The sequence below is a fragment of the Panthera leo genome, chromosome D3, assembly GCF_018350215.1.
Source record: "Panthera leo isolate Ple1 chromosome D3, P.leo_Ple1_pat1.1, whole genome shotgun sequence".
In the NCBI taxonomy this organism is placed as follows: Eukaryota; Metazoa; Chordata; class Mammalia; order Carnivora; family Felidae; genus Panthera; species Panthera leo.
Genome location: NC_056690.1, coordinates 12,629,912 through 12,642,327, shown reverse-complemented (window position 1 = coordinate 12,642,327; position 12,416 = coordinate 12,629,912).

Genomic DNA, 12,416 nt, shown 5'->3' with positions numbered 1-12,416 from the left:
TGGTTTTTCTGATTCTGGAGTTCATGGTCTCACCCATCAGGCAGTATTGCTCTACCAACGGGACTTTAGATCACAGACGGGCACCGAGCAATCGTGTTCGGTACATTCAGTGCTACACTTTGGTCGGTGAAAGAAGCTAATTGGGTTTGACAGAGAGGAAGAGATCCAGTTTTCCGTGCTAAAAATAGCCTTCTTTTCGGTCATCCCCTTCAGGAACAACCACGTTCACCCGGGGAAACACCACCAATGCTTCAGAGTTTCTAGGTAAGTAAAGCACCCCCATTAAATCAAATCCCGTGAGAAGAATATGGTAAAGATAAGCATTTGAAAGCCCACAAGATGGAAACAATTGGCAGGTATCTCTCTGTCTTTTATTATAGCAGCTTCAATCTGTAGGTTCGGAAGGGTACAGGATGTGGCAAAAGGATGGTCCTTAAGGTATCATGGGAAATTCCTGACTTGCTGAGTGGACGCTGAAAAGTGGGCCTTTTATTGACTATTCAGTCCCCATTGCAAGCCTGCTTGGTCAGAGGCCAGCACGGCCAGATCCTCTTTTGCATGGTCAGTAGCTGCCCGTTTGCAACTCTTCTGGAAAGGAAGAGGGACCTTAGGAGTGTGGACTAAAAGAGCCATGACCTAAAATTCCTTCCGGTTGCACAGACCCTTGGAGATGGGAGGCAACCGGCAGGACCTGAATCCAAAATCCAGGGAGAATGGCCCTGTGAAGGGTTGCCTGGTCTGAGGCTGAAGTTGGATGCTTGCCAGTTTCTCAGGGTGAGTTACACACCACCACCCCCCAAGCAGGAGACAGACCATTCCCCGAACCTACTCATATCCCTGTCTTTCCAGCTGACTGTAAAAGCCAGTGGGTGAAAGAAGGCAGGCAGGGGAGATGTGGCAAGCGGTCACCTGCCCCTGCCTTCCGCCTCAACAGGTGTCTCACCCGTAACACAAAGGAGAACGTCTTGTGGGTCGGTGACATTGGTGAAGATCGTCTCGCCAGTCCGCGAGTGGTTTTTGTGCTCGTGCGTAAACATCCAAAGGCACGGATCAGTTCTCTCGGCCTTCCTTGAGACCTTCTCAAGTATGCTGATTGTTCCTTATTTGTTCTCCTCCCGCCGCCCATTCTCCGCCCTTCTCTGCCCTGCTCGGTTCCCACTTTCTGTTGGGCCTGGCCCCTCGGAGGTGCCAGCAAGGAGACTGGAGGGTGAGGAGACAGGCCAAGGCATCGGTTCCCCCTCGTCACTCCGCCTTACCATGATTCTTGCAATGGCTTCCTGTCAGGTGGCCCCACTGCCACGGGTCCAGCATTTATTCACCAGGCTCCCGTAGTGCCATCCCAAGCCTTGCCCTATTGGGCCTACAAATGATGGCAGCCGTCCCCTATGGCTGGTCCGTGGGCCCACCACCCAAGCTTGCGGGTTCTCTTAACCCCGCCCACACCTCTGCGGAGAGTCCCCTCCTCCAACTCTCCTAAGGTGAATTCTTTTGAGGGTGCCACCTGTTCCCTGCTGGGATCCTGACTGACACAGGGGCCCTTCCCAGGGCATCCTCCGTAGGTGACTTGCTAGTAATCCCCTTCACAGCCGTAACTGAAGGAGCTGTTCCGCAAAGGGCTTTGGTGCCGGGTTCAAGCTTTGACCCCACAGTGGCATCCTGACTGCGCCAATTACCCACCGTGTGACTTTGGGAAAGGGACACCCGTTGACATTCGACTTCCTCGTTTGAAAAACGGGAAGGACGGATCTGACGTCTTAGCGTTGCTGTGTCGGTTAAGTGAGACGGCACGCGGGAAACTTAGCAAGTGACTGCTGTCGTTACTCCCGTCTAGAGGTAAACGACTTCCCTGTGAGCCTCTCTCGGTCAGAGTGAGCTGCTCCTAACGCACACCTGTCTCATTCATCTTTTATCCCCCCCACCCTCCCAGGGCCTCAAAAAGCACCTCGCACATCCTAGGTGCTGAATACAAGAACGGGCGGTGGCAGAGACAGGACCCCCCGACCACCCAAGTTTGCGTCATTCGCCTCATCATGCAAGGAAGCTACATTTCCCAGCCTTCTTTGCAACGGGGGCCGTGCCACTGAGTTCTGGCCAAGGGGGTGTGGACAAAAGAGACCATGCTCCTTTCCAGACTGGGCCATAAAACCCACGTGAGGTCTCCTCGTTCGAGGGTCAGCAAACTTTTCCTTCGGAGACTGCAAATATTTTGGGCTTTTTGGACTACGCAAGCTCTGGTACAACGACTCAGTCCGGCCAGTGCGACACGGAAGAAGCCAGAGTCGGTCTGTAAAGGCGTGAGCAGGGCTGTGTTCCAATAAAACTTTATTTACAAAAAGAGGTGGTGGGCTGGATTTGGCCCACAGGCTCGAGTTGGCTGACCCTGTTCTAGTCTTTCCCTCCACCTTTCACGGAGACCTCGGGGGGCCAAGTGTGGGAGACGGTGGCACGGCCAAGATCAAGGAGTCTCGGTCTCTGAATGGCGATTGGGAGCAGGGTCCCCTCAACCCGCCACCAGAGTTGGCCATGATAGGAGCAGTTGATAACACTTTCGCTGCAAGTTACTTCGACACAGCGGCTGGTGGTTAGCGGTAAACCCACCCTGGCTCACTCACCGGTGATCCAGAAGCCAATTCGACTCACGTAGCTGCGAAGAGTGAAATACTAAGATTCTCGGTTGGGATTGCTGTCAGCACAATGGTAACCAAATTTTCACATATTCAGTATTTTGTCCTTTTCGAATCTTCACCGTCAGTGCGCGTTGGTCCTCTGAGGGCTGAACCTAGAGTGTTCGGTGGGAGACCCCACCGCTGTGTTTAGCTTGATCAACTCTGAAAGCAAGTTTCAGGTCTCTTCGTCGCTATGGCATGTGTTTATGTTAGGCGCTGAAGTCAGAAGAGTGAAGCGAACAGGCCCGTCCTTCTCCCGTGGCACTTAGAGATCAGTAGAGTCTCAGTGACACTCAGCTGTGTGACGGTTCGGGCTTGTCACCTGTGGCCGGAACAGGGGCCCAGAAGCGCCTTACCTGAACTCCACCGAATGCATTGTCCAAAGGAGGAAGGATTCTCCGTTACCAGAGAAGAGAGAAAGAGATAGAAGGACCAGCAGAATATCATATGCAGGTGTTTAACGCTGTCGAGGCAGGGGGATCAGGGAAGCTTCGCCAAGAGGTAACCGCTGTGCTGAAGGTGAAAGATGAGTGAGGCAGCCAACGCATGGGCGGAGGGCACTGGGGTGAGGCTGCTCCAAGGAAAAGGGCAGCAGACGTAGCTGCCTTGGGCCTGGGGGCGTTGTGGTCTTGGGTTCGGCCGCAGCACGGATTAGAAAGAAGCGGGTGAAAGAAACAGACCCAAAGAAGCCAGATGATGAAATGCTCTGTACCCCAGAGTGAGGATCTGGGACTCGAGCTACAGACAATGGGGAGCCACTGAAGGGTTTAGGGTTGAGGGAGCATGCCAGGAGCAGATCTCCGGTTCAGAAAGACGGTTTGGCGAAAGCTGTCTTGTTCACCGCTGTGTCCCGAGGGCCTAGAACAATGGCTGGCACATAGTAGGTACTGAATACATGACCACTGAATGAATAGCTTGAGTACAGGTTGCTATGAGAAACATAGTGAGGACTGACGGAGGCCCGATCTCTGTTTTGCTCTCTCTCTTGACTCAGTGAAAAACCTGGAACCCACCGGGCAGTCAGGGTCAGAACCTCTGTCTCTGTCCTCTAGGATGCGAAGCAACACTGAGCATAGGTGTGGAAATGCTTCTGGATTGGGGTTCAAAGCAGTGATAAGCGTCAAGAATAGTATGTCAATTTCCTTATCCTCTCTGCTTTCAAAGGTCTCTGTCCTGCTTTATTCTCTAGGCACCGGACACCCTCATTTATTTTCCTGTCTTCACCTTTGACTGACCTACCCGCCCTCTGCCCACAGGGGTACCGATTTGGGGAGGTGAAGGGAGCCTGCTGGATGCGGCTGGCATCTGGCCTGGGAAGAGCTCCCCTTAGGATCCAGCTACCTACAAGCTCTGAGCTGCAGAAAGGAAACCTTCCCCACGGAACAGGAAGTGCCTGGGGCTCATTCCAGAACTTCTAGCCTCCGGCAACCCCCTGGACCAACCAGAGGAGGAAGAGGGGAGAAAACACCGCTGAAAGTACCCACACCCACCCACACCTACGTGTCATCCATGGGGGCACACAGCGTGGTGTAGTTAAAGAAAGAAAAAGATATTTTAAAGTTACCCAAATGGGGTTCAAATCTCCAGGCTCTGACACTTAACTGGGTGGCGATCGAATTGCCCCATGCCGTCAATTCTCCCCTGTGAAATGGACATAGCTTGGCTATTTTGTGTGGCCATTAGGAGGATTAAGTGAGCTGAAGCAGAAATGGCGATAGCTGTTTGGTAAAGGAGCCACGATCTAGGGGAACTCAACCCAGACGACGTCGATGCACGAGCGAGGATACAGGTCAAAGACCGAGCTAGGACTGGGTGGGAAGGAACTGGCAATTTGGGGGCGGGGGGGGGGGGGTCTCTTTTTTTCTCAATACCTCTCCTCCTTTTCCTCCCTAAGGCCCTTTTCCCAGATATGGTTCAAAATTCTAAGCAGGAGATGGTGTGTGAGTGTGTGTGTGTGTGTGCGCGCGCGCGTGTGTTGGAATAGGCTCACAACTATGCACAGCCGGTCCAGGAATTCTTAGGATTCTATTGATCGCAAGGGGCAGAATCGCAACTCAGGCCCTTAGGGGCTCAGGGAAGGACAGGCGTGGGGCCGGTCTCCGCAGCCCATCCGTGGGGTGAGGGCTCCCCTCCCCACCTTGCATCTCACCTTCTCTTTCACCGGCGGTGGCGGGTCAAGGTCACAGGAGACTCGACGCGTCTATCACCTAACAGCTCTGGAGGAAAAGGAAAGCCTCTTTCTCTTGACTTCCGAGCCAGGGAACCCTCCGATTGGCCGTCTTGGGTCACATGTTTACTACTTGAGCCAATCACCCATCACTGTGGCTGGCGGGGGGGGGGGGGGGGGGGGGCGGGGGCGGGGAATGGAATGCTGTTCCGCGACAGCGCGGGCTCAGGTCATGTGACCTAGGCCGCACGTGACTACTGCCCTTGCGAGGATCCTGCGATCCCTGGTTCCATCAGGACTGCGCGGAGGGCTCAGAGCCTCCGTCGACACTTCGCGTGTGTGTGAGAGACACCTTCACCAGGAAGAAAAGGAACAAGGCAGGCTGCGGCGAAAATAGCGCTGTTACCGCGTCACACGTCTCCTTGCCTCTCGTCTGCCCGCCTTGCTGGCCGACCAGGAATCTGTGTTTGTGTTCCGTAAACACCAGCCCTGCCAGGACTGCGGATCTGTGGACAGGGGTGGGGGAGGGAGGGTTTGGGTTTCGACAGGTCTAAGCTCAAATTCCGGCTCTTCCTGGCTGTGTTGCTTTGGGCAGGTTCCACACCCTCTCTGAACTCCAGTGTCCTTGTGTGTAAAACGAGGATCAGAAATCCACCCTTTGTGGCAGTGGTGCGGTTGGAATCACAGGAGTTCAATAAATGGCGATGACTGCTGTCATAATAATTATTATTCATGTTTTGGGAGTTGAGGTGGATGGTCAGGAAGGGATTCCAAGAAGAGCGCTTCAGACAGACTCACGGTGTTCGTGTTGGGTTGGAGACGGTCTAACCCGATCACTGCATTTCACAGATGGGGAAACTGAGGCCCCACAGGTGGCCGAGCTTGGGTTAGTGACATGAGGCTGAGCTGAGGAGCTGCAAAGAGGAGACCTTTTAGGAGGTTGTGTCTGGAGCCAGTTAGCCCGGCCACGAGCTTTCAGAAATTACAAGGCCACAAAAATGCTTTTTGGCTGGAAGTATCCAGATGGGCCCCACCCATCTTGCTTGGAGTCAGAGGCCTCCTTCTTCTCACCACCGGGCCCTGAGTTCCCAGGCTGGTGAGTATGAATCTCTCTCTCTCTCTCTCTCTCTCTGTTTTAAAAAATAATTCGTTCTTGAAATGATTTAGTATGACCGTATCTTTTTTTTTGTATGGGAATTAGAGCTTTGAAAGCCTTGGATTATGGCACGACCTTTCCCCACTACTCATAAGATGTTTTCCTTCCTTCCTTCCTTCCTTCCTTCCTTCCTTCCTTCCTTCCCTCCTTCCCCTCTTCCAACACTGAAACATTCAGTGCGCTGTGGTAGGCCCTGTGCCAAGGGCGGGGTCAAAGAAGCGCTCCTTGGCCCATTTATAACATTTCTCAAGTTCATCTCGTGTGCTTGGCATTGTGCCAAGGACCCCGGGCACTTGGGATGCGGCAGGAAACAAAACACGCTTCATTTCTGCATGTATGGGATGCACAGGCTACTATTTCCCATTCTCGAAACTGTACATTTAGTCTGGGTTGGGTGTCCTCAGTGGGAAGGGCTGGCTGGGGCCAAGTGCAGAGGCAGGCAGGGCCCGAGCACCGTGAGGGGCTTGGCACTCATTGTGAGGGCAGGGGACGGCCACTGACGGGTTTTTAGCAGCTGAGGGTCACACGCTGGCTCATGTTTGGGAGGGGGACCGATCCCTACCCCCACCTGTTCCCCTGCTAGGCTCACCTGTGTCACTCGAAGCATCTAATATTCTCCTTTGTGGCAGTGACCACAACAGAGAAGGAATAATTGATCGTGGCATTGTTAAATTGAGCTTTTTGTGTGAGATGGTCAGCTCATTTCAGGTCAGGTCTTGTTCATTTTTAGGCCTCCAGCATCCAGGACTCTTCCTGGGGCATGGAATGTGCAAGAAGTAAATTCTGGTTGAATTAAAAAACGAAGGGTAGAGGGAAGGAGCGGACGGATGAGTGAAGAGGGGAGGGAGGCGTGGGGGAAGCGAATGGACGGGAGAATGAACGAGAAAGCGAGTGAATACACGAGTGAACGGGTGGATGGAGGGGCGGACGGACGGCTGAAGTGCCAGCCACGGTGTTGGGACTGAGACGAGACAAGGCGGCCTAAATCGAGATGCCACCTGGGTGTTGCAGGGTAACCCCTCTCTGGCCTCGGGGCTTGATGGCTTTTTTCAGCAGGTGCAGGACCTTATGAATCCATTGCCGGTCCTGCTCGGTGTCAGGTGGAAAATCATTTTCGTCACCGGGTCCCTCTGATCGATTGCTCATGCCTGCCTAGCTAGAGCTGTGTGTGTGTGTGGGGGGGGGGGGGGGAGCCTTGGGAGGCCAATTTGGGCCCCGCGGAGAGCTCCAGGATCTGTTAGCAATGCCTGCCAGGGTACCTCAGGGGAAACAGCATCGTCTGTGCTTCTTGGTGGTTATAGCTTTGGGCTCTGGCGGCAGGTGGTTTTAAAAAGCAGCTTTCTGGAACTCACCTCCTTCCCTTTTCTCTCCGTGAAGCATCAGGAAGGGGCATCACCCCTAAAAGGCAGGGATCGAGGTCTGGTGAGGACAGTTCCCTGCCATTGTAAAATGAGCCAGGGGGGGAGGGGAGGCCGATGTGACCTACAGCTCCCAGCTCCCTTCAGCAGAATCCTACTCCGCTTATCTTCAGCACAGGGCGTAGGAGAGGCGATGGGCCAGCACTGGGGACCTGAATTCCTGGTGTCGGCGAGGCCCGTTATCAGCACCTGACTTTGGGGCCTCAGTTTCCTCAGCTGTAAATGGGGTCCCGTTGACACCATCCCCCTCACGCCCTTCGCTGTTAGACGCATCCCCGCCCCGGTCATCGCCACCACCGTCCCCATCAACCCCGCCACCGCCGTCCCACATCCTTGTCCTCGGTGACACTCACGGAGCCCCCTCTCCGGTCCAGGCTCTCTGGGTAGAGCATTGCCTCGCGGAGCCCTCCCAGCAACCCTGCGAGGCTCGTACTTACACCCGTGTTAGTAATAGGGTAACGCGTGGCTCATTTTCTTGTTGCCCTTGGCAGCTACAGTGTTTTCTGCAAAGGACAGGGTTTGTGGCCACCCTGCCTCGAGCAAGTCTGCTCCCACCGCTCGCTTCGCGTCTTTGCGTCACATGTGGGTAATTCTCGCAGGAGCTCGCCCTTCTGCGTTATTCTCGCTTTTGCCCTGGTGAGCTGTGATCAGGGATGGTGATTCGGCAAAAGCTCGGGTGATGGTTAGCATGTCTTAGCGATAAAGTGGTTGTTGTTTTTTTTTCCAGTTAAGATATGTACATTTTTTGAGGCGTCATGCTATTCATTGCACAGTTATTAGGCCACAGGGTAGTGGAACCCTAACTTTCGTATGTACCGGAAAAGCAAAACAGGACGTTTGACGCGCTTTATCGCCATATTTGCTTTATCACGGCCGTCTGCAGCCAGACCCGCAACATCGCGGATGCCTGCCTTTGCTAGTTATTCCAGTTTCACAGGCGGGGAAACTGAGGCTCAGAGAGGTGAAGCCCCGGTTGCCCAGTGAGTGGTGAAGCCTGAGTCAAATCCAGGCTTCATGAAACTTCTCTAAATGATCTCTCAAGGTGCATCCAGATTTAAAAAATCCTGGTGTCTTGGGGCGCCCGGGTGGCTCAGTCGGTTAAGCGCCCGACTTGGGCTCAGATCATGATCTCGCGGTTCGTGAGTTCGAGCCCCACGTCCAGCTCTCTGCTGACGGCTCAGAGCCTACGGCCTGCTTTGAAATCTGTGTGCCTCTCTCTCTGCCTCTGCCCTTCCCCTGCTCGTGCTGTCTCTGTCTCTTTCTCAAAAATAAACATTAAAAAGAAAAAATCCTAGTGCCTTTTTAAGTTTTGGCATCTCTGGGTCCAGACCGAACATCTGATGATTTCTTAAGAATGCGTTTCTTGGTCGAGTCAGGAGCATTGGATGATAAAGTTATTTTATGGAGTCATTGTTGGAGGGTTTCCCTGACTTAGTCCAGGGGAAACTGAGGCCCAGAGAGAAACACCTCGTCCGCCGCCACGCAGCAAATTAGGGTCAGTCTTTTTTTTTTTCCTTCAATTTTTTGAACATTTATTTATTTTTGAGAGACAGAGCATGAGCGGGGGAGGGGCAGAGAGAGAGAGGGAGACACAGAATCTGAAGCAGGCTCCGGGCTCCGAGCTGTCAGCACAGAGCCCGACGTGGGGCTCGAACCCATGAACTGTGAGATCACGACCTGAGCCGAAGTCAGACGCTTAACCCACGGAGCTGCCCAGGCGCCCCTAGGGTCAGTCTTAAAAGCAATTCAGGTTTTCCCCAGGCAGGAAGAAAATTGGCAACAAATCCCCTGGCTAGTTTTCCCCATGCTCACAGAGGCAAGGAACTAGAAAGCAGGGTTTGGAATCATGAGTCTGGGTTCAAAATCTTGCTATTTTCTTTACTACTGTGGCTGAGCTCTGTGGGCCTCAGTTTCCTTACCTGCAAAATGGACATCATAGGTGCCTACCTCACTGTGGGACTCTAAGCACTGAATAAGATAATGTGTTCAAGGTACTTACTTAACAGAGTCCCTAGGACAAAGGAAACACTGTGCCATGATTACAACGGTTATATTATTACAGTGCGACGTAGTTTATAAATATGTATCTTATAGAATGCATTGTTACTAGATCTCATATCAAATTAACCACATCTCGCAGCCTTTTTGCCCCCTGCCCATTGTTTTTCTCCAAGATACCATCCAGCTGGGAAGAAACAGACTAATACAGAGTGAACTGAACCCAGAATTCTTGTTTTAACTCAGCCCGCAGATTTTCAATGCAACGAGGTATCGCTGGGATTGTGTTTCGAGGTGCCTCGTGATGCTGACTTAACTTCTGGGTGCAGCTGAGACATTGACTTTTTCCCTCCTTGTCAAATTATTAATTAGTTGCCTTATTGACTAATTTCTAAGCACTCAGTCAAATTGGGTAACCAATCCAATTCGGACGGGAGAACAGCAAGAAGCTTCAATTCACCCATTTTTCACTCGGGCGTATGTCATCGTCCGGGAGCAGGGCCTCAAAACCTCCCCCGCGCGTGGGAAATCCAGGGACGGCGAATTTTGAGAAGTGTTATCTTCATTTCTTCCTGTACTTGATTTCCTACAATTCCAGTTGAAAGATGGAAAGAGCGAGCTTGAAAGTCTCCTGCCTCTATCAAGATTAAATATTCACTGTTGAATGCCTCCAGTGACTTAGGTACTTTTTGCTTATTCGTAATTATCGGGCACTTTTTCCGCAGTTGTCTTCTATATTCTTTGTCATCCAGACCAACGAGATGTCAGGAATGGAAGGGGCTGTCCTCCTGTTGTGTTTAAATCATGGGGTTTTTATATGGCGACTTGCTTTTAAGATCCTTGTCTTTGACAGTTTCCAGGAGGGCAGGCAGTGAGTATTCCCGTTGTTTCACAAAGGTAGAGAGATTAAGGGGCACGAAGTCTGAGCGAGCCCTCGTGTTGGTAGAGATCCTAAACCAGTGTTTGACAGGGAAGCAGAGACTAAACGTCTACCGGTTTGTCGACCTGGCTCAGAGGCAGGAACTTTCTCTTTCCTTCCTGGGTAATCCCGAAGAAGCAGTTCCGTCCACGGGTAACAGCCAGTGCGTCCCCTGTTCTCCCCATCGGGGTTAGGGTGGCCCAAATCCCAGCACCCTCTTGGAAGTCCTCCTGGGGGCACCCAAACAGCCACAGCGTGGCAAGTGGGCTTTCCGTTTGGGGGGACTGCCTGGCACCACCCCATCCATTTCAAACATGCTTTTGATTTGCCTTTATTGGCTAGTGAAAAGAATCATTTAATAGTTAAGAGCCAGACAGTGACAAAGGAATTCAGGTAAATTAGTTTCAGTTCTTACGTAGACAGTCCTTCTTCTTTGGAATTTGAGCTTTAGAAAATAAAGCCTTCTTACCACTTATTTCCTTCACCCCCTCTCCCTTAAGCCCCCCTCTCCCTTAAGCCTTTTAAAAAGGATTTTTCTTCCCTTTTAAATCTCTTCAAGAAAGAGTTTCTTTTCTTTCGTACGGAGGGGTTGGGGGAATTAAATTCACCAAAATATCCTAACATCAGTGTGTACAGAAAATTCAATGAAATCCAAATTAGATGCATTAAAGAAAAAAGTGTTTTGTTTTGTTTTGTTTTGTTTGCTGGGACCCTTAAAAAATGCAGACATACGCCAAGAGAGAGCTTCAAAGCCCATTTTAATAACTAACTACTTACCAGCTCAAACCATCGACGAGCAACCTTCTTCGCCCCGGTCCCAACTACTTAAAAATGCAGTTAAAGTTTAAACTTTTAGTCCCTGAAAGTAGCAACCGTCACTTGTACAGAAGCAGCGTCCATAAAATCTACAAGCCCGGTTTTCTATTACTACGCTGTAATTAACAATCCAGTAGTAAATTAATGATCTGGAATCCACAAATGGTGAGGATCTGGGGAGCTTAGATAATTTGGAAAGAGCTCCCGACGGCGTGTTGGCCTCTAGAATCTGATTCTGTAACTGCACCTTTCATGTAGGTGTGATTCCCTGTTGGTGAAGGTTTTTCTGGGCGCATTGACAAATACGGGAGACCCCCCACGCCCCCACCCCCAGTTCTCCACCTTTGCATTCCATCTCTCCTTTCCTTTTTATTTGCTCTATGTCCTTGGTGGTGTCTCTCAGCTTGGAGAAACCATGATTCTGTGATTCTTTTCCTCTCTCTCGTTAAGTTGCCTCCTCACTGAAAAAGGAATTTAGTTTCCCCCAAAAGCTGTCGCTCACCAGGGTTAAAATGTAGTACATGCGTTTCAGGTGAGGCGAAACCAGTCCCAGCAAAGATAAAAAATATACACGGAGACACAAAAGAAGGGGAAAAAATGGCAACCCTCGTAAGGCCCGCTGGTGTTTAAATAAGTTTGGTGTTTAGACATGAGAGGCTGGAAGTCAGGAAATTAGAGGTTCCCCCAGATATTCTGGGCTCTTAAATCTGTTGTCAGTAAAGGGGCACAATGGTGTGAATTTTTAGCAGGGCATCGGTCGGACTTTGAATTTCCTGGGTTTTTGTTGGATCGTATCACAGTGAAACATTATATTCTTTCCCCCCCCAAATATATATCTAATTTCCTTTACAAAGGGCAAAAAAATATTTTTCCCACCAAGGTACAAGAAAACACCCGTTATCTTTCCCAATAGGGCATTATCTATTATTGGGTATTTTCAGAGCTAAAAAACATGCACAAAAATAATGTCTCAAACTAGTTTATTGTGTTTTGTCAGATAAAAAAAGCTGATTTTGATTTATTATTTCATGTAGATATTATGTAGACGTTCGTGTTTGACATTTCCTGAGAAATATTTCCGTTTCTGAGGTCCCTAAAAAAAACCAAAACGCATATTTTAAAAGACTTTAGGTTTCTTTCCTGTGTGTGTCCGTCTGGTGGCAGATGGTGGGGGGGTGGGGGGGGGATGCTGTATAAAGCTCTTCATGTTGAAAATGTTTGTTAACTTAAAAGAATTTACTGGGAAATTATGAACTTTATAAAAGACAGACATTTC